The sequence below is a fragment of the Nerophis ophidion genome, linkage group LG26 (genome assembly GCF_033978795.1).
Source record: "Nerophis ophidion isolate RoL-2023_Sa linkage group LG26, RoL_Noph_v1.0, whole genome shotgun sequence".
Classification (NCBI taxonomy): Eukaryota; Metazoa; Chordata; class Actinopteri; order Syngnathiformes; family Syngnathidae; genus Nerophis; species Nerophis ophidion.
The window spans coordinates 38,197,791-38,219,845 of record NC_084636.1 but is presented as its reverse complement, the minus strand read 5'-3'; the positions used below and the strand labels follow the sequence as shown (position 1 = coordinate 38,219,845).

General features: G+C 35.5%; 1 long non-coding RNA gene across 1 annotated transcript in view; it reads left to right on the top strand.

The window, feature by feature from the left end:
* The first annotated feature begins 1,563 nt into the window (after window positions 1-1,563).
* The window catches only part of LOC133543362 (uncharacterized), a 171,307-nt gene continuing 150,815 nt past the window's right edge, over window positions 1,564-22,055 (top strand). Inside the window, exon 1 of the long non-coding RNA XR_009804359.1 lies at window positions 1,564-1,794. This is a non-coding gene — a long non-coding RNA (uncharacterized LOC133543362). The remainder of the gene's footprint in view (window positions 1,795-22,055) is intronic.

The window sequence follows — 22,055 nt, the reverse complement described above, 5'->3', positions numbered from 1 at the left end:
ACTTTCTCCGACTTTCTAAGACGTGTTTTATACCACTTCTTTTTCCGTCTCATTTTGTCCACTAAACTTATAACGTGAGTTTTGTTGATGTTATTGACTTATGTGGAGTGTGCTAATCAGACATATTTGGTCACTGCATGACAGCAACCTAATCGATGCTATCATGCTTTTTAGGCTAGTTATATGTACATATTGCATCATTATGCCTCGTTTGTAGCTATATTTGAGCTCATTTAGTTTCCTTTAAGTCCTCATAATTGAATTTATATCTCATGACACACTATCTGGTTTGGAGGGACTGGAGGAGATGCGGATGAGGGGACAGGGCTGCGGAGCTAGCACTGAGCGCTGGGACGGAGAGGCTTCGCGGTGTCTTGGCTGGGTGAGCAGGTGTCGGACACCTCAGTCACCTTGGACGTATCCTCGCTCATCCATGCGGACTGGACACTGGCCGAGAGTGGAGTCGGCTGTCTTGGTTGCTTTGTTGGGTCTGCTCCTGTCTCTGGCCATGCTCCCTCCACCCCAGCGGACAATGGCGTGGAACATCGCAGAGGCCACCACAGTGGATATGTTTCTTTTACTTTTTATTCATAGCTGTATGTAGAAGTGTCTGCGTGTATCTGCTGCTTTAATGTCTTTAATGTCCTCTGTGTTCTTTGATGTTTGATGTTTCCCTCTTACACACATGAAAGAGGGATGTGTACTATGGCTATGAGTTGTTTTTTTTTTTTCCCTTGGCCTCAGTCTGCACCCCCTCTCCAGGGCCCAGGCTAAGACCGATTTTTTTATTTTATTTTAATCTTCTATTTTTTATTTTTGTTTTTCTCCCATCCCCCTCCACCCCCCACTCCCCCTCTTTGTTTACCTTTATCTCATCTTTTTTTGTAAGGGGCGCTGGAAGCCGGCAGACCCGTCAGCGATCCTGTTCTGTCTCCCTGTAATGTTTGTCTAAACTTGAATGGGATTGTGCTGAAAATTTTAATTTTCCTGAAGGAACTCTCCTGACGGAATGAATAAAGTACTATCTAATCTAATCTAATCTAATCTTTACGCTCAACGTAAAGCCGCTGCTCCTCCACATCGAGAGGAGCCAGATGAGGTGGTTCGGGCATCTGGTCAGGATGCCACCTGAACGCCTCCCTAGGGATGTGTTTAGGGCACATCTAGCTGGTAGGAGGCCACGGGGAAGACCCAGGACACGTTGGGAAGACTATGTCTCCCGGCTGGCCTGGGAACGCCTCGGGATCCCCCGGGAAGAGCTAGACGAAGTGGCTGGAGATAGGGAAGTCTGGGCTTCCCTGCTTAGGCTGCTGCCCCCGCGACCCGACCTCGGATAAGCGGAAGATGATGGATGGATGGATGGATGGACACACTATCTGTATATAATATGGCTTTCAATGTTTTGCGGCTCCAGACGGATTTGTATTTGTATTTTTGGTCCAATATGGCTCTTTCAACATTTTGGGTTGGCGACCCCTGAACTAGGCCATTAAAACTAGGTTTTACCATGTGTGCAAAACTCCCGCCACTCCGTAGGGGGCAACAGCGAGTCGGTGACGCATCAGTGGGGTGAGTAGAAGAAGACTACTCATTCAACCTGGGTATATTTTAAAAAAAACAAACTAATAAATGGCAAAACTGTGACTTTTAACAACAACTGGACGACAAAGTATGAATATTCTACCGACTGCTCAAGTCATTGTTTCCTGTCGGAGCCTTTAAGCCACGGACACATTGATCCAGACAACATCAACAATGGCAGACATGCCGGCGTGTCAACTCGGTCAAACATTTGTAAGTAGATATCATTTGTGCGTGAATATTTGTAGTTTTGTCATGAACATGCTGACTGTGTGATGTCTTCTGTATTCGTGGTTGTTGTTTTATGTCAAAGAGTTAACGATCTAACTAGTTTAATACATGTAGTGCTACATTTGACCAATAGAGGACGACAAAGCTCATAGTGATAATTCCCATACAGCAGGGGCGCTCACACTTTTTCTGCGGGCGAGCTACTTTTCAATTGACCAAGTCGAGGAGATCTACCTCATTCCTATTTATAATTTATATTTATTTATTTACGAAAGAGACATTTTTGTTAACAAGTTAATGGTGTTTAATGATAATACAAGCATGTTTAACACACATAGATTCCTTTCTTTCATGAAGACAAGAATATAAGTTGGTGTATTACCTGATTCTGATGACTTGCATTGATTGGAATTAGACAGTGGTGCTGATAACGTCCGTATTTTCAAATGGAGGGAAAAAAAAGTCCTCTTTTCTGTCCAATACCACATGAAAGTGGTTGGATTTGGCATCTCATTTGTCCAACTTGGATACTTGTTTTTAAACACTTTGTTATGAGAGTAGCATATGTGTGTGGCCCTTTAATGTCTGGCAGCAGGTGAGTGACGTCAGTGAGTGTGCGGGTGGGCAAGCAAGTGAGAAAGCGGTCGCTGAAATACATTGGCATCAAACTCCGTAGCTTGCTAGCTTGTGCACGCTAGCTTTCTGAGACTCTTATTTTGTTAGCACAGGCAGGATGAAACAGGTCTTTTATGGTGAAGACAGGAAGTGTGCAGTCGCTCTTTAGAGTTTTGACAGTAGGTACGGAGTCTCTAGAAATAAAATGTGTTTCTCTGCGTCCGCCCTGTTAGTGATTTTTTTCTTAAATATGAGCTCGGGTGCCGAGAATGTCAAACAACTGACGAAAGTGAAGTCTTGGTATGATTGATGATTGCTCATTTTTATGTCTATTTTTTAATGCCTGGCTTGAGATCGACTGACACACCCTCCGAGATCGACCAGTCGATCGCGATCGACGTGATGCCCACCCCTGACATACAGTGTTGTAAAAGTGTGGTTTATTGTGAGAATATACAACACTAAACCTTCTATCTGCTGTATATAACATACTTTATATATTATTTAACGTTTCTATTTTCAGTCTTGCAATCCTTAAAGAAGGAAGAAGTGTAAAGAAATAAAACAATCAATCAATGTTTACTTATATAGCCCTAAATCACTAGTGTCTCAAAGGGCTGCACAAACCACTACGACATCCTCGGTAGGCCCACATAAGGGCAAGGAAAACTCACACCCAGTGGGACGTCGGTGACAGTGACAATAATGACTATAAGGGAACCTTGGAGAGGACCACATATGTGGGCAACCCCGCCCCTCTAGGGGACCGAAAGCAATGGATGTCGAGCGGGTCTAACATGATACTGTGAAAGTTCAATCCATAGTGGATCCAACACAACCATGAGAGTCCAGTCTGAAGTGGATCCAACACAGTAGCAACAGGAAACCATCCCGAGTGGAGGCGGATCAGAGGCGTAGAGATATCCCCAGCCAATACACATCCTGGGTCCCGACTCTGGACAGCAAGTACTTCATCCATTGCCACCGGACCGGACCGCCTCCACAAGGGAGAGTGGGACAGAGGAGAAAAAGAAAAGAAGCGGCAGATCAACTGGTCCAAAAAGGGGGTCTATTTAAAGGCTAGAGTATACAAATGAGTTTTAAGATGAGACTTAAATGCTTCTACTGAGGTAGCATCTCGAACTGTTACCGGGAGGGCATTCCAGAGTACTGGAGCCCGAACGGAAAACGCTCTATAGCCCGCAGACTTTTTTTGGGCTCTGGGAATCACTAATAAGCCGAAGTTCTTTGAACGGAGATTTCTTGCCGGGACATACGGTACAATACAATCGGCAAGATAGGCTGGACTGTAGTATTTTATACCTAAGTAGTAAAACCTTAAAGTCACATCTTAAGTGCCCAGGAAGCCAGTGCAGGTGAGCCAGTATAGGTATATATGTATGTATATATGTATATAAAGGTATATACAGTATAGGTATATATGTATGTATATATGTATATAAAGGTATATACAGTATAGGTATATATGTATGTATATATGTATATAAAGGTATATACAGTATAGGTATATATGTATGTATATATGTATATAGAGGTACAGTATATACAGTATAGGTATATATGTATGTATATATGTATATAAAGGTATATACAGTATAGGTATATATGTATGTATATATGTATATAAAGGTATATACAGTATAGGTATATATGTATGTATATATGTATATAAAGGTATATACAGTATAGGTATATATGTATGTATATATGTATATAGAGGTATATACAGTATAAGTATATATGTATGTATATATGTATATAAAGGTATATACAGTATAAGTATATATGTATGTATATATGTATATAAAGGTATATACAGTATAAGTATATATGTATGTATATATGTATATAGAGATATATACAGTATAAGTATATATGTATGTATATATGTATATAAAGGTATATACAGTATAGGTATATATGTATGTATATATGTATATAAAGGTATATACAGTATAGGTATATATGTATGTATATATATAGGTATATATGTATGTATATATGTATATAAAGGTATATACAGTATAGGTATATATGTATGTATATATGTATATAAAGGTATATACAGTATAGGTATATATGTATGTATATATGTATATAAAGGTATATACAGTACAGGTATATATGTATGTATATATGTATATAAAGGTATATACAGTATAGGTATATATGTATGTATATATGTATATAAAGGTATATACAGTATAGGTATATATGTATGTATATATGTATATAAAGGTATATACAGTACAGGCGTAATGTGATCAAACTTTCTTGTTCTTGTCAAAAGTCTAGCAGCCGCATTTTGTACCAACTGTAATCTTTTAATGCTAGACATGGGGAGACCCCAAAATAATACGTTACAAAACTAAGGAAGGAAAGTAATTTAAAAGAAGGAACATTAATCCAACAAAAACTAGAGAAAGCCCATGTGTTTACTTTTGCAATAAGTAAACACGGTCTGAAGGAATTGCGTGCGACTGCGTTAATACTGAAGTTGAAGTGAAATGCTCACAGAACGGAGTGTGAACGTAAGAATAGTTTTAATGTTGAAGAGTTTGAATTTTCAGGGAAAAACGGAATTTTGGTCTGGAACTTGGGAAAGTGTGTTGACGTTGGAATGGGTTGAAAAACGTGGGATTTGTGGAACTTTAAAAACTGGACAGTTCATTTTGAAAGGGAACATGTCCCTGAAAACTGGGAATTTAGTTAAGTTAAAGTTAAAGTGCCAATGATTGTCACACACACACTAAGTGTGGTGAAATTATTCTCTGCATTTGTTTGACCCATCACCCTTGATCACCGCCTGGGAGGGGAGGGGAGCAGTGAGCAGCAGCAGTGGCCGCGACCGGGAATCATTTGGGTGATTTAACGCCCAATTCCAACCCTTGATGCTGAGTGCCAAGCAGGGAGGTAGTGGGTCCCATTTTTTATAGTCTTTGGTATGACTCGGCCGGGGTTTGAACTCACAACCTACCCATCTCATTCTTGGAAATCTGGGATTTTTAAAAAAAATTGTTGAAGTAGAGCACACCATTTTGAACAGCCTGAATATTTTGAAGTTGAAACTGTTTGAATCGGATGAAATTTGTGGGAATTGTGGAACTTCGAAAATGTCCCATTCTTTTAAATGGGAATTTCATGGAAACTTGGGAATTTCGGGAAGAGCTAAAATTTTTTTTAAATGTTCTGAATTAGTTTGAATGGTTGTTGTTGGAATTCTTCAAATCGATCGAGAAATGTTGAAGTAGTAACGTTTTTAATTGAGAAATGGTAATACCGAATTCTGGAAATTTCGGGAAAAAAACGGGAATTTTTTCCAGTTCAAAGATCAACTTGGATTTTCGTCCTGCTTAAGAGGAATGTTTGGACGGTTGAACGGTCGAAGTGGGTTGAAAAATGTGGAAGGAGTAGTTAACAGAAAAAGGGTCAAAAGTGGGTTCAAAAAAAGGGAATTCCTGGAATTTTTTTGAATTTGAAAAAAGGATAGTTTGAATTTTCAAGATGAGTGGAATGTGTTGAAGGTGGAATGGTTTGAATAGGTTGAAAAATGTGGAATTGTGGAAGTTAAAAAAAAATGGACAATTAATTTTGAATGGGGAACCTGTCCCTGAAAACTGGGAATTCTTGGAAATCCGGGAATTTTTTATTTATTTTTGAAGTAGAGTAGAATTCCAGGAATTTCGTGAAAAAAACAGGAATTTTTCCAGTTCAAAGATCAACTTGGATTTTTGTCTTGCTTAAGAGGAATGTGTGGACGGTTGAACGGTCGAAGTGGGTTGAAAAATGTGGAAGGAGTAGTTAACAGAAAAAGGGTCAAAAGTGGGTTCAAAAAAAGGGAATTCCTGGAATTTTTTTGAATTTGGAAAAATGATAGTTTGAATTTTCAAGATGAGTGGAATGTGTTGAAAGTGGAATGGTTTGAATAGGTTGAAAAACGTGGGAATTGTTGAAGTTAAAAAAAAAATGGACAATTAATTTTGAATGGGGAACCTGTCCCTGAAAACTGGGAATTCTTGGAAATCCGGGAATTTTTTATCTATTTTTGAAGTAGAGTAGAATTCCAGGAATTTTGTGAAAAAAAGGAATTTTTCCAGTTCAATTAACTAATTAAGAGGAATGTTTTGACGGTGCAACGGTTGAAGTGGGTTGGAAAATGTGGAAGGAATAGTCATTAGAAAAAAGGGTCAAAAAAGGGTTTGAAAAAAAGGGAATTCTGTGAATTCCTGGAATTTTTTGAACTTGGAAAAATGATAGTTTGAATTTCCAGGATGTGTTGAATATGTTGAAGGTGGAATGGTTTGAATAGGTTGAAAAACGTGGGAATTGTTGAAGTTAAAAAAAAATGGACAATTAATTTTGAATGGGGAACATTTTCCTGAAAACTGGGAATTCATGGAAATCCGGGAATTTTTTATTTATTTTTGAAGTAGAGTAGAATTCCAGGAATTTTGTGAAAAAACAGGAATTTTTCCAGTTCAAAAAACAATTCTGTTTTTTGTCCTAATTAAGAGGAATGTTTTGACGGTGCAACGGTTGAAGTGGGTTGGAAAATGTGGAAGGAATAGTCATTAGAAAAAAGGGTCCAAAAAGGGTTTGAAAAAAAGGGAATTCTGTGAATTCCTGGAATTTTTTGAACTTGGAAAAATGATAGTTTGAATTTTCAGGATGAGTTGAATATGTTGAAGGTGGAATGGTTTGAATAGGTTGAAAAACGTGGGAATTGTTGAAGTTAAAAAAAAATGGACAATTAATTTTGAATGGGGAACCTGTCCCTGAAAACGGGGAATTCTTGGAAATCCGGGAATTTTGTATTTATTTTTGAAGTAGAGTAGAATTCCAGTAATTTCGTGAAAAAACAGGAATTTTTCCAGTTCAATTAACCAATTAAGAGGAATGTTTTGACGGTGCAACGGTTGAAGTGGGTTGGAAAATGTGGAAGGAATAGTCACTAGAAAAAAGGGTCAAAAAAGGGTTTGAAAAAAAGGGAATTCTGTGAATTCCTGGAATTTTTTGAATTTGGAAAAATGATAGTTTGAATTTTCAGGATGAGTTGAATATGTTGAAGGTGGAATGGTTTGAATAGGTTGAAAAATGTGGAATTGTGGAAGTTAAAAAAAAAATGGACAATTAATTTTGAATGGGGAACCTGTCCCTGAAAACTGGGAATTCTTGGAAATCCGGGAATTTTTTTATTTATTTTTGAAGTAGAGTAGAATTCCAGGAATTTCGTGAAAAAACAGGAATTTTTCCAGTTCAATTAACTAATTAAGAGGAATGTTTTGACGGTGCAATGGTTGAAGTGGGTTGGAAAATGTGGAAGGAATAGTCACTAGAAAAAAGGGTCAAAAAAGGGTTTGAAAAAAAGGGAATTCGGTGAATTCCTGGAATTTTTTGAACTTGGAAAAATGATAGTTTGAATTTCCAGGATGAGTTGAATATGTTGAAGGTGGAATGGTTTGAATAGGTTGAAAAATGTGGAATTGTGGAAGTTAAAAAATGGACAATTCATTTTGAATGGGGAACATGTTCCTGAAAACTAGAAATTCTTGGAAATTCAGGAATTAACAAAAAATGTTGAACTAGAGCACACAATTTTGAACAGGCTGAATATTTTGAAGTTGGAATGGTTTGAATTGGATGAAAAATGTGGGAGTTGTGGAACTTTGAAAAATGTCCCATTGATATCAATGGGAATTTAATGGAAATTTGGGGATTTTGGGAAAAGCGGGACATTTTTTTTTTAAATGCTAAAACTTTTATATGTTCTGAATGAGCTTGAATGGTTGGTGTTGGAATTTTTCAAATCGGTCGAGAAATGTTGAAGTAGTAACATGTTGAATTGAGAAATGGTACTGCAGAATTCCGGGAATTTCGGGAAGAAAATGGGAATGTCCCGCGACCTCAAAAGGGAATGAGCGGTAGAAAATGAATGGATGGATGGATGGAAAACGGGAATGTTAGAATGGTGGAACGGTTGAAGTTGGTTGAAAAATGTGGAAGAAGTAGTCGCCAGAAAAAAGGGTCAAAAAAAGGTTTGAAAAAAAAAAAGAATTCTGGGAATTCCTGGGATTTTCTTGAACTTGAAAAAGTGAAAAAGTCTGAATTTCCAGCTTGAGTGGAATGTGTTTGTGTGGTTTGATTTGTTTGAAAAATTTGGAAATGGTGTAAGTTTAGAAAAATGGCCAATTCAGTTTAAATGGGAAAATTGTCCCGAAAAACCTGGAATTCTGGGAATTTTGGAATTTGTCAAGGACAAGCCTGCACTTCCCGAATAAGCTGAACAGTTTGAAGTTAAAACGATATGAATCGGATGAAAAATGCATAATTCATTTTGAATGGGGAAAAAGTCCCTGAAAACTGGGAATTCTTAGAAATCCGAGAATTTCTTTAAATTATTGAAGGAGAGCACATAATTTTGAATAGGTTGAAGACTTTGAAGTTGGAACGGTTTGAATCATATGAAAAATTTGGGAATTGGGGAACTTTGAAAAATGTCCCATTCATTTCAATGGGAATTTCATGGAAATTTCAGGAAAAACGGGAATTTATGGAAAATACAAAAACATGTGAATGTTCTGAATGAGTTTGAATGGTTGGTGTTGAAAGTTTTCCAATCAGTCGAAAAATGTGGAAGTAGTAACATTTTTAATGTATTAAGGAATTCCAGGAATTTTGGAAAAACTGGGAATTTTTCCAGTTCAAAAAACAACCTTGTTTTTTGTCCTGACTAAGAAAAATGTTTTGATGTTGGAACAGTTGAAGTGGGTTTAAATATGTGGAAGGAGTAGTCGAGAGAAAAACGGGTCTTTTCAGGAATAGCAGCCTAAGCCCGGACTCTTCTCTCCCCAGACACTTTGTCCAGCTCCTCATATATTTTACACCCCCGCGCCCCCAAACCCGCTCACCTTACCGATGCATGGGGGGTGGCGGGGTTTGCTGCTAGCGGGGTGTATAAAATAGTCAGGAAGTGTCATGAATACAAAGGATTATGGGTATTTGTTGTGTTGCGTTTATGTTGCGTTACTGTGAGGATGTTCTCCCGAAATGTGTTTGTCGTTCTTAATTGGTGTGGCTTCACAGCGTGGCGCATATTACTAAGAGTGTTACAATTGTTTATATCACAGCCATTAGTGTACTCTGTGTCACCCAGTATGCCTTGCAGTCGTGTGCGTGTTACCGCGGAAGCCACACACAACATGATGCTGGACTGACAAGCAGATCGTACATGTTGTAGTAGGCGACAAAGCCAATGGCTTCATAGCACGCCCTAATACTTCTTATCTGGGTGACTAGCGGCAGTCATTCAGGAGAATTATAGCGTCTCATTGTCTTCTTCGCTTTATTGACACAAGTCTTAAACGGCACTTTGAATGGCAAAGGATACCGATCACAGAACCATGCATATCAAATGTTTCCGGATGGTTCAACCGCCACCCGCCCGTCCATCCATCCATCCATCATCTTCCGCTTATCCGAGGTCGGGTCGCGGGGGCAACAGCCTAAGCAGGGAAACCCAGACTTCCCTCTCCCCAGCCACTTCGTCTAGCTCTTCCCGGGGGATCCCGAGGCGTTCCCAGGCCAGCCGGGAGACATAGTCTTCCCAACGTGTCCTGGGTCTTCCCCGTGGCCTCCTACCGGTTGGACGTGCCCTAAACACCTCCCTAGGGGTGGCATCCTGACCAGATGCCCGAACCACCTCATCTGGCTCCTCTCGATGTGAAGGAGCAGCGGCTTTACTTTGAGTTCCTCCCGGATGGCAGAGCTTCTCACCCTATCTCTAAGGGAGAGGCCCAAACTCATTTGGGCCGCTTGTACCCGTGATCTTATCCTTTCGCTCATGACCCAAAGCTCATGACCATAGGTGAGGATGGGAACGTAGATCGACCGGTAAATTGAGAGCTTTGCCTTCCGGCTCAGCTCCTTCTTCACCACAACGGATCGGTACAACGTCCGCATTACTGAAGACGGCGCACCGATCCGCCTGTCGATCTCACGATCCACTCTTCCCTCACTCGTGAACAAGACTCCTAGGTACTTGAACTCCTCCACTTGGGGCAGGGTCTCCTCCCCAACCCGGAGATGGCACTCCACCCTTTTCCGGGCGAGAACCATGGACTCGGACTTGGAGGTGCTGATTCTCATTCCGGTCGCTTCACACTCGGCTGCGAACCGATCCAGCGAGCGCTGAAGATCCCGGCCAGATGAAGCCATCAGGACCACATCATCTGCAAAAAGCAGAGACCTAATCCTGCGGTCACCAAACCGGAACCCCTCAACGCCTTGACTGCGCCTAGAAATTCTGTCCATAAAAGTTATGAACAGAATCGGTGACAAAGGACAGCCTTGGCGGAGTCCAACCCTCACTGGAAATGTGTTCGACTTACTGCCGGCAATGCGAACCAAGCTCTGGCACTGATCGTACAGGGAGTGGACCGCCACAATAAGACAGTCCGATACCCCATACTCTCTGAGCACTCCCCCGCCCGTATCTAATTAAAATCAATTTTTTCGTCATGTCATCCGCCCGACCCGTGGTTTACCCGCGGACTCCGCGGATGAGACCGCAAACCGCGCATCTCTAGAGGGTACTCTGAGCTGCGGTTTGGTGCATAAGCACAAACAACAGTCAGGACCCGTCCCCCCACCCGAAGGCGGAGGGAGGCTACCCTCTCGTCCACTGCGTTGAACTCCAACGTGCAGGCTTTGAGCCGGGGGGCAACAAGAATTGCCAACCCCAGCCCGTCGCCTCTCACTGCCGACAACGCCAGAGGGGAAGAGAATCCAGCCCATCTCGAGAGAAGTGGTTCCAGAACCCTTTGCTCTGCGTCGAAGTGAGTCCGACTATATCCAGCCGGAACTTCTCCACCTCGCGCCCCAGCTCAGGTTCCTTCCCCCTCAGCAAGGTGACGTTCCACGTCCCAAGAGCTAGCTTCTGTAGCCGAGGATCAGACCGCCAAGTGCCCTGCCTTCGGCTTCCGCCCAGCTCACGCTGCACCGGGCCTCTATGGTACTTCCCATGAGTGGTGAGCCCATTGGAGGGGGGACCCACGTTGCCTCTTCGGGTTGTGCCTCATGGCACTTGCTGACAATTTTAGGAATATTTTAAATGAAATATACATGACGGCGATTTGATATTGCCCTAATTTTTTGTGATTAATCACATTAGTTAGCTTGTTGTGTTGGACAGCTCTAAAATAAAACAAAACATGCTAGTAGTTTGAATTGAACGTTAGCGTAGCTAGCTAGCTAGTTAGCCAGATTTTGGCACTTGTTTACATTAAAAAAAAACATTTTAAAAGAAATAATGAGCATAGACAAGCTTTAATTTCGGGTTAGAGAGCTAGGTAGCTAAGTAGCCGGATTTCGGCACTTTCAAGAATATTTTAAAATTAAAGCTGCAAGCAGCGTTGGTCGGGTCCGCCGTTGGCCGCTCCGCTTCGGCTGCTGTCCCCGCGACTGAAGCCCTGGTCTTAGTCAGACCAACATAGAGGTCTTTGTTTCATGTCTCTACGACATTCCTAACAGAAGTTACAAGCAGTTTTGTCTGGAAAAAGGTGACGGCTTTTTACAAAACTTTTATTTTGAAGGGGTAATTGCCAACTTCCTGTTGATTTTAACTGAAAGATGCCACCTATCAAAATGTAGGTCTAAGTGAGATCTACATAAAGGTTTTTGTTTCATGTCTGTCCGACATTCCTACCAGAAGTTACAAGCAGTTTTATCTGTTTCCTCTTCCTAGGAGCAGTTTTTTCTGTGTTTTATTCCAAAATTGCAATAGAGCGCAATTTTGAGTTTTAAGGTTTGTTTTTTTCACTAGATCGCAATTTCTGCCAGTCCTGATGTGTGTGCCAAGTTTGGTGAGTTTTGAAGCATTTTAAGGGGGTCAAATTACAGCTCAAAGAGGCAAAAATAGCGTTTTTTGCGAAAATGTTGCTTTGAATGAGTTTTTGCAAAATTTCTGTTGATTTTGGGTATAGACGTTTTTTATTGGAAATGTAGGTCTTAGTCAGACCTACACAGAGGTTTTTGTTTCATGTCTCTACGATAAATATACATGATTATAGTATTGTGATAATTTTTTTGTGATTAATCACATTAGTTAGCTTGTTGTTTTTGACAACTTGTTTACAATTTTAAAAAAACATTTTCAAAGAAATAATGAGCATAAACAAGCTTAAATTTAAAGGATTACAGTGTATGGCAAACTATTTAGCCAGATTTTGGCACTTGTTTACAATAAAAAAAAACATTTTAAAAGAAATAATGGGCATAGTTTAGGTACTAAATTTAAATTATTAGAGTAGCTGGCTAGCCAACTAGCCGGATTTTGGCACTTTCAAAAATATTTTAAAAGAAATATACATGATTATAGTATTCAGATAATTTTTTTTGTGATTAATCACATTAGTTAGCTTGTTGTTTTTGACAGCTGTAAAATAACACAAAACGTGCTAGTAGTTTGAATTGAACGTTAAAATAGCTAGCGAGCTGGCTAGCTAGTTGGCCAAATTTTGGCACTTGTTTACAATTAAAAAAACATTTTAGAAGAAGTAATGAGCATAGAAAAGCTTGAATTTAAAGCATTAGAGTAGCTAGCTAACTATCTAGCCAGATTTTGGCACTTGTTTACAATTTCAAAATATTTTTAAAAGAAATAATGAGCATTAGAGTAGCTAGCTAACTATTTAGCCGGAATTTGGCACATGTTTACAATTACTTTTTTTTTTTTTTTAAGAAATCATGAGCATAGTGTAGGTATTAAATTTAAAGCATTAGAGTAACTAGCTAACTATCTAGCCAGATTTTGGCACTTGTTTACAATTAAAAAAGTTTTTAAAAGAAATAATGAGCATTGACAAGCATGAATTTAAAGCATTGGAGTAGCTAGCTAACAACCAGCTGGATTTTGGCACTTGTTTACAATTAAAAAAACATTTAAAAATAAATAATGAGCATTGACAAGCATGAATTTAAAGCATTAGAGTAGCTAACTAACTATCTAGCCGGATTTTAGCACTTGTTTGCAATTAAAAAACATTTTAAAAGCAATAATGAGCATTGTGTAGGTATTCAATTTAAAAAAATAGAGTATCTAGCTAACTATCTAGCTGGATTTTGGCACTTGTTTACAATTAAAAAAACATTTTAAAAGAAATAATGCACGTAGACAAGCTGAAATTTAAAGCATTAGGTTAGCCAGCTAAATATCTAGTCAGCTAAATATTTAGTCAGATTTTGGCACTTGTTTACAATGAAAAAAAAAAACATTTTAAAAGTAATAATGAGCATTAGAGTAGCTAGCTAACTATTTAGCCGGATTTTGGCACTTGTTTACAATTTCTTTTTTTTTTTTTTTAAAGAAATAATGAGCAAAATGTAAGTATTAAATTTAAAGCATTAGAGTAGCTAGCTAACTATCCAGCCTGATTTTGGCACTTGTTTACAAGTAAAAAAAATGTTTTAAAGAAATAATGAGCATAGACAAGCTTAAATTTAAAGCATAAGAGTAGCTAGCTATTTATCTTGCTGTATTTTAGCACTTGTTTACAATTAAAAAAAATTATAAAAGAAATAATGAGCTTAGTCAAGCCGGAATTTAAAGCATTATTGTCGCTAGCTAACTATCTAGCCGGAGTTTGGCGCTTGCTGACAATTTAAAGAATATTTTAAATGAAATATACATGACAGTGATTTGACATTGCGATCATTTTGTGTGATTAATCACATTAGTTAGCTGGTTATTGTTGACAGCTGTAAAATAAAACAAAACATGCTAGTAGTTTGAATTTAATGTTAGAATAGCTAGCTAGCTAGTTAGCTAGATTTTGGCACTTGTTTACAGTAAAAAAAACATTTTAAAAGAAATAATGAGCATAGACAAGCTTAAATTTAGTGTTAGAGTAGCTAGCTAGCTAAGTAGCCGGATTTTGGCACTTTCAAGAATATTTTAAAAGAAATCTACATGATTATACTATTTTGATAATTTTTTTGTGATTAATCACATTAGTTAGCTTATTGTTTTTGACCGCTGTAAAATAAAACAAAACATGCTAGTAGTTTGAATTGAACATTCGAATAGCTAGCTAGCTAGTTAGCCGGATTTTGGCATTTGTTTACAATTAAAAAGACATTTTAAAGAAATAATGAGCATAAAAAAGCTTAAATTTAAAGCATTAGAGTAGCTAGCTAACTATTTAGCCGGATTTTGGCACTTGTTTACAATTAAAAACACCTTTTAAAAGAAATAATGAGCATAGACAAGCTCGAATTTAAAGCATTAGAGTAGCTAGCTAACTATCTAGCTGGATTTTGGCAATTGTTTACAATTAAAAATACATTTTAAAGAAATATTGAGCATAATTAAGCTTAAATTTAAAGCATTAAAGTAGCTAGCGAACTATCTAGACGGATTTTAGCACTTGCTTACAATTAAAAAAACTTATAAAAGAAATAATGAGCATAGTCAAGCTTGAATTTAAAGCATTATTGTACCCAGCTAACTATCTAGCTGGAGTTTGGCACTTGCTGACAATTTTAAGAATATTTTAAATGAAATATACATGACAGTGATATGACATTGCGATAATTTTTTGTGATTAATCCCATTAGTTAGCTCGTTGTTTTTGACAGCTCTAAAATAAAACAAAACATGCTAGTAGTTTGAATTGAACGTTAGTGTAGCAAGCTAGCTAGTCAGGCTGATTTTGGCACTTGTTTACAATTACAAAAACATTTTTAAAGAAATAATGAGCATAGGCAAGCTTAAATTTAAAGCATTGGAGTAGCTAGATAACTATCTAACCAGATTTTGGCACTTCTTTACAATTAAAAAACATTTGAAAAGAAATAAGTATTAGAGTAGCTAGCTAACGATTTAGCTGGATTTTTGCTCTTGTTTACATTTTTTTTTTTTAAAAGAAATTATGAGCATAGTTTAGGTATTACATTTAAAACATTAGAGTAGCTAGCTAACTATCTAGCCGGATTTTTGCACTTGTTTACAATGAAAAAAACATTTAAATAAAAATATTGAGCATAGACAAGCTTAAATTTAAAGCATTAGAGTAGGTAGCTAACTACTTAGCTGGATTTTGGCACTTGTTTACAATTAAAAAAACATTTTAAAAGAAATACTGACTATAGTTAAGGTGTTGAATTTAAAGCATTAGAATAGCCAGCTTACGATCTAGCCGGATTTTGGCACTTGCTTACAATTTAAAAAATTTTAATTTAAGAAATAATGATCATAGTGTAGGTATTAAATTTAAAGCATTAGAGTAGCTAGCTAACTATCTAGCCAGATTTTGGCACTTGTTTACAATTAAAAAACATTTTAAAAGAAATAATGAGCATAAACAAGCTTGAATTTAAAGCATTAGAGTAGCTAGCTAACTATTTAGCTGGATTTCGGCACTTGTTTACAATTAACAAAACATTTTAAAAGAAATAATGAGCATAGTTTAGGTATTAAATTTAAAACATTACCCTAACTAGCTAACTATCTAGCCGTATTTTTGCACTTGTTTACAATTTAAAAACATAAAAAAAAAAAAAATGGGCATAGGCAAGCTTGAATTTAAAGCATTACAGTAGCTAGCTAACAATCCAGCCGGATTTTGGCATTTGTTTACAATTAATAAAACCTTTCAAAAGAAAAAATAATCATAATGTAGGTATTCAATTTAAAGCATTAGTGTAGCTAGCTAACTATCTAGTTGGATTTTGGCACTTGTTTACTGTTAAAAAAAACATTTTAAAAGAAATAATGAGCATTAGAGTAGCTAGCTAACTATTTAGCCGGATTTTGGCACTTGTTTACAATTAAAAAAACCTTTTAAAAGAAATAATGGGCATAGTTAAAGTGTTATATTTAAAACATTACACTAGCTAGCCAACCTTATAGCCGTATTTTTGCACTTGTTTACAATGAAAAAACATTTTAAAAGAAAAAAATGGGCATAGACAAGCTTGAATTAAAAGCATTACAGTAGCTAGCTAACGATCTAGCTGGATTTTAGCACTTGTTTACAATTAATAAAACCTTTCAAAAGAAATAATGATCATAGTGTAGGTGTTAAACTTACAGCATTAGTGTAGCTAGCTGGATTTTGGCACTTGTTTACAATTAAAAAAACATTTTAAAAGAAATAATTAGCATTAGAGTAGCTAGCTAACTATTTAGCCGGATTTTGGCACTTTTTTACAATTACATTTTTTATCAACAAAATAATGAGCATGGTGTAGGTATTAAATTTAAAGCATTAGAGTAGCCACCTTACTATTTAGTCAGAATTTGGCATTCGTTAACAATAAAAAAAAAACATTTTAATAGAAATAATGAGCATTAGAGTAGCTAGCTAACTATTTAGCCGGATTTTGGCACTTGTTTACAATTAAAAAAACCTTTTAAAAGAAATAATGGGCATAGTTTAGGCGTTAGATTTAAAACATTACACTAGCTAGCCAACCTTATAGCCGTATTTTTGCACTTGTTTACAATGAAAAAACATTTTAAAAGAAAAAAACGGGCTTAGACAAGCTTGAATTAAAAGCATTTCAGTAGCTAGCTAACGATCTAGCTGGATTTTAGCACTTGTTTATAATTAATAAAACCTTTCAAAAGAAATAATGATCATAGTGTAGGTGTTAAACTTAAAGCATTAGTGTAGCTAGCTGGATTTTGGCACTTGTTTACAATTAATAAAACCTTTCAAAAGAAAAAATGATCATAATGTAGGTATTAAATTTAAAGCATTAGTGTAGCTAGCTAACTATCTAGCTGGATTTTGGTGCTTGTTTACTGTTAAAAAAACATTTTAAAATAAATAATTAGCATTAGAGTAGCTAGCTAACTATTTAGCCGGATTTTGGCACTTGTTTACAATTAAAAAACATTTTAAAATAAATAATTAGCATTAGAGTAGCTAGCTAACTATTTAGCCGGATTTTGGCACTTGTTTACAATTACATTTTTTATTAACAAAATAATGAGCATGGTGTAGGTATTAAATTTAAAGCATTAGAGTAGCCACCTTACTATTTAGTCGGAATTTGGCACTTGTTAACAATATAAAAAAAAACATTTTAATAGAAATAATGAGCATTAGAGTAGCTAGCTAACTATTTAGCCGGATTTTGGCACTTGTTTACAATTAAAAAAACCTTTTAAAAGAAATAATGGGCATAGTTTAGGCGTTAGATTTAAAACATTACACTAGCTAGCCAACCTTATAGCCGTATTTTTGCACTTGTTTACAATGAAAAAATATTTTAAAAGAAAAAAATGGGCATAGACAAGCTTGAATTAAAAGCATTACAGTGGCTAGCTAACGATGTAGCTGGATTTTAGCACTTGTTTACAATTAATGAAACCTTTCAAAAGAAATAATGATCATAGGGTAGGTGTTAAACTTAAAGCATTAGTGTAGCTAGCTGGATTTTGGCACTTGTTTACAATTAAAAAAACATTTTAAAAGAAATAATTAGCATTAGAGTAGCTAGCTAACTATTTAGCCGGATTTTGGCACTTGTTTACAATTCCATTTTTTATTAACAAAATAATGAGCATGGTGTAGGTATTAAATTTAAAGCATTAGAGTAGCCACCTTACTATTTAGTCGGAATTTGGCACTCAACAATAAAAAAAAAAACATTTTAATAGAAATAATGAGCATTAGAGTAGCTAGCTAACTATTTAGCCGGATTTTGGCACTTGTTTACAATTAAAAAGACATTTTAAAAGACATAATTAGCATTAGAGTAGCTAGCTAACTATTTAGCCGGATTTTGGCACTTGTTTACAATTAAAAAAAACTTTTAAAATAAATAATAGGCATAGTTTAGGTTTTAGATTTAAAACATTACACTAGTTAGCCAACCTTATAGCCGTATTTTTGCACTTGTTTACAATGAAAAAACATTTTAAAAGAAAAAAATGGGCATAGACAAGCTTGAATTAAAAGCATTACAGTAGCTAGCTAACGATCTAGCTGGATTTTAGCACTTGTTTACAATGAATAAAACCTTTCAAAAGAAATAATGATCATAGTGTAGGTGTTAAACTTAAAGCATTAGTGTAGCTAGCTGGATTTTGGCACTTGTTTACAGTTAAAAAAACATTTTAAAAGAAATAATTAGCATTAGAGTAGCTAGCTAACTATTTAGCCGGATTTTGGCACTTGTTTACAATTACATTTTTTATTAACAAAATAATGAGCATAGTGTAGGTATTAAATTTAAAGCATTAGAGTAGCCACCTTACTATTTAGTCGGAATTTGGCACTCGTTAACAATAAAAAAAACATTTTAATAGAAATAATGAGCATTAGAGTAGCTAGCTAACTATTAACCGGATTTTGGCACTTGTTTACAATTAAAAAAACCTTTTAAAAGAAATAATGGGCATAGTTTAGGCGTTAGATTTAAAACATTACACTAGTTAGCCAACCTTATAGCCGTATTTTTGCACTCGTTTACAATGAAAAAACATTTTAAAAGAAAAAAATGGGCATAGACAAGCTTGAATTAAAAGCAATACAGTAGCTAGCTAACGATCTATATGTTTTTAACACTTGTTTTTTATAATTAATAAAACCTTGCAAAAGAAATAATGATCATAGTGTAGGTGTTAAACTTAAAGCATTAGTGTAGCTAGCTGGATTTTGGCACTTGTTTACAATTAAAAAAACATTTTAAAAGAAATAATGAGCATTAGAGCAGCTAGCTAACTATTTAGCCGGATTTTGGCACTTTTTTACAATTACATTTTTTATTAACAAAATAATGAGCATGGTGTAGGTATTAAATTTAAAGCATTAGAGTAGCCACCTTACTATTTAGTCGGAATTTGGCACTCGTTAACGATAAAAAAAAAACATTTTAATAGAAATAATGAGCATTAGAGTAGCTAGCTAACTATTTAGCCGGATTTTGGCACTTGTTTACAATTAAAAAAACCTTTTAAAAGAAATAATGGGCATAGTTTAGGTGTTAGATTTAAAACATTACACTAGCTAGCCAACCTTATAGCCGTATTTTTGCACTTGTTTACAATGAAAAAACATTTTAAAAGAAAAAAATGGGCATAGACAAGCTTGAATTAAAAGCATTACAGTAGCTAGCTAACGATCTAGCCGGATTTTAGCACTTGTTTACAATTAATAAAACCTTTCAAAAGAAATAATGATCATAGTGTAGGTGTTAAACTTAAAGCATTAGTGTAGCTAGCTGGATTTGGGCAATTGTTTACAATTAAAAAAACATTTTAAAAGACATAATTAGCATTAGAGTAGCTAGCTAACTATTTAGCCGAATTTTGGCACTTGTTTACAATTAAAAAAACCTTTTAAAATAAATAATAGGCATAGTTTAGGTTTTAGATTTAAAACATTACACTAGTTAGCCAAACTTATAGCCGTATTTTTGCACTTGTTTACAATGAAAAAACATTTTAAAAGAAAAAAATGGGCATAGACAAGCTTGAATTAAAAGCATTACAGTAGCTAGCTGGATTTGGGCAATTGTTTACAATTAAAAAAACATTTTAAAAGACATAATTAGCATTAGAGTAGCTAGCTAACTATTTAGCCGGATTTTGGCACTTGTTTACAATTAAAAAAACCTTTTAAAAGAAATAATGGGCATAGTTTAGGTTTTAGATTTAAAACATTACACTAGTTAGCCAACCTTATAGCCGTATTTTTGCACTTGTTTACAATGAAAAAACATTTTAAAAGAAAAAAATGGGCATAGACAAGCTTGAATTAAAAGCATTACAGTAGCTAGCTAACGATCTAGCTGGATTTTAGCACTTGTTTACAATTAATAAAACCTTTCAAAAGAAATAATGATCATAGTGTAGGTGTTAAACTTAAAGCATTAGTGTAGCTAGCTTGATTTTGGCACTTGTTTACAATTAAAAAAACATTTTATAAGAAATAATTAGCATTATAGTAGCTAGCTAACTATTTAGCTGGATTTTGGCACTTGTTTAAAATTACATTTTTTATTAACAAAATAATGAGCATGGTGTAGGTATTAAATTTAAAGCATTAGAGTAGCCACCTTACTATTTAGTCGGAATTTGGCACTCGTTAACAATAAAAAAAAACATTTTAATAGAAATAATGAGCATTAGAGTAACTAGCTAACTATTTACCCGGATTTTGGCACTTGTTTACAATTAAAAAAAACCTTTTAAAAGAAATAATGGACATAGTTTAAGTGTTATATTTAAAACATGACACTAGCTAGCCAACCTTATAGCCGTATTTTTGCACTTGTTTACAATGAAAAAACATTTTAAAAGAAAAAAATGGGCATAGACAAGCTTGAATTAAAAGCATTACAGTAGCTAGCTAACAATCTAGCTGGATTTTAGCACTTGTTTACAATTAATAAAACCTTTCAAAACAAATAATGATCATAGTGTAGGTGTTAAACTTAAAGCATTAGTGTAGCTAGCTGGATTTTGGCAATTGTTTACAATTAAAAAAACATTTTAAAAGAAATAATTAGCATTAGAGTATCTCGCTAACTATTTAGCCGGATTGTGGCACTTGTTTACAATTACATTTTTTATTAACAAAATAATGAGCATAGTGTAGGTATTAAATTTAAAGCATTAGAGTAGCCACCTTACTATTTAGTCGGAATTTGGCACTCGTTAACGATAAAAAAAACAACATTTTAATAGAAATAATGAGCATTAGAGTAACTAGCTAACTATTTACCCGGATTTTGGCACTTGTTTACAATTAAAAAAACCTTTTAAAAGAAATAATGGGCATAGTTTAGGTGTTAGATTTAAAACATTACACTAGCTAGCCAACCTTATAGCCGTATTTTTGCACTTGTTTACAATGAAAAAACATTTTAAAAGAAATAATGATCATAGTGTAGGTGTTAAACTTAAAGCATTAGTGTAGCTAGCTGGATTTTGGCACTTGTTTACAATTAAAAAAACATTTTAAAAGAAAAAAATGGGCATAGACAAGCTTGAATTAAAAGCATTACAGTAGCTAGCTAACGATCTAGCTGGATTTTAGCACTTGTTTACAATTAATAAAACCTTTCAAAAGAAATAATGATCATAGTGTAGGTGTTAAACTTAAAGCATTAGTGTAGCTAGCTGGATTTTGGCACTTGTTTACAATTAAAAAAACATTTTATAAGAAATAATTAGCATTATAGTAGCTAGCTAACTATTTAGCTGGATTTTGGCACTTGTTTAAAATTACATTTTTTATTAACAAAATAATGAGCATGGTGTAGGTATTAAATTTAAAGCATTAGAGTAGCCACCTTACTATTTAGTCGGAATTTGGCACTCGTTAACAATAAAAAAAAACATTTTAATAGAAATAATGAGCATTAGAGTAACTAGCTAACTATTTACCCGGATTTTGGCACTTGTTTACAATTAAAAAAACCTTTTAAAAGAAATAATGGACATAGTTTAAGTGTTATATTTAAAACATGACACTAGCTAGCCAACCTTATAGCCGTATTTTTGCACTTGTTTACAATGAAAAAACATTTTAAAAGAAAAAAATGGGCATAGACAAGCTTGAATTAAAAGCATTACAGTAGCTAGCTAACAATCT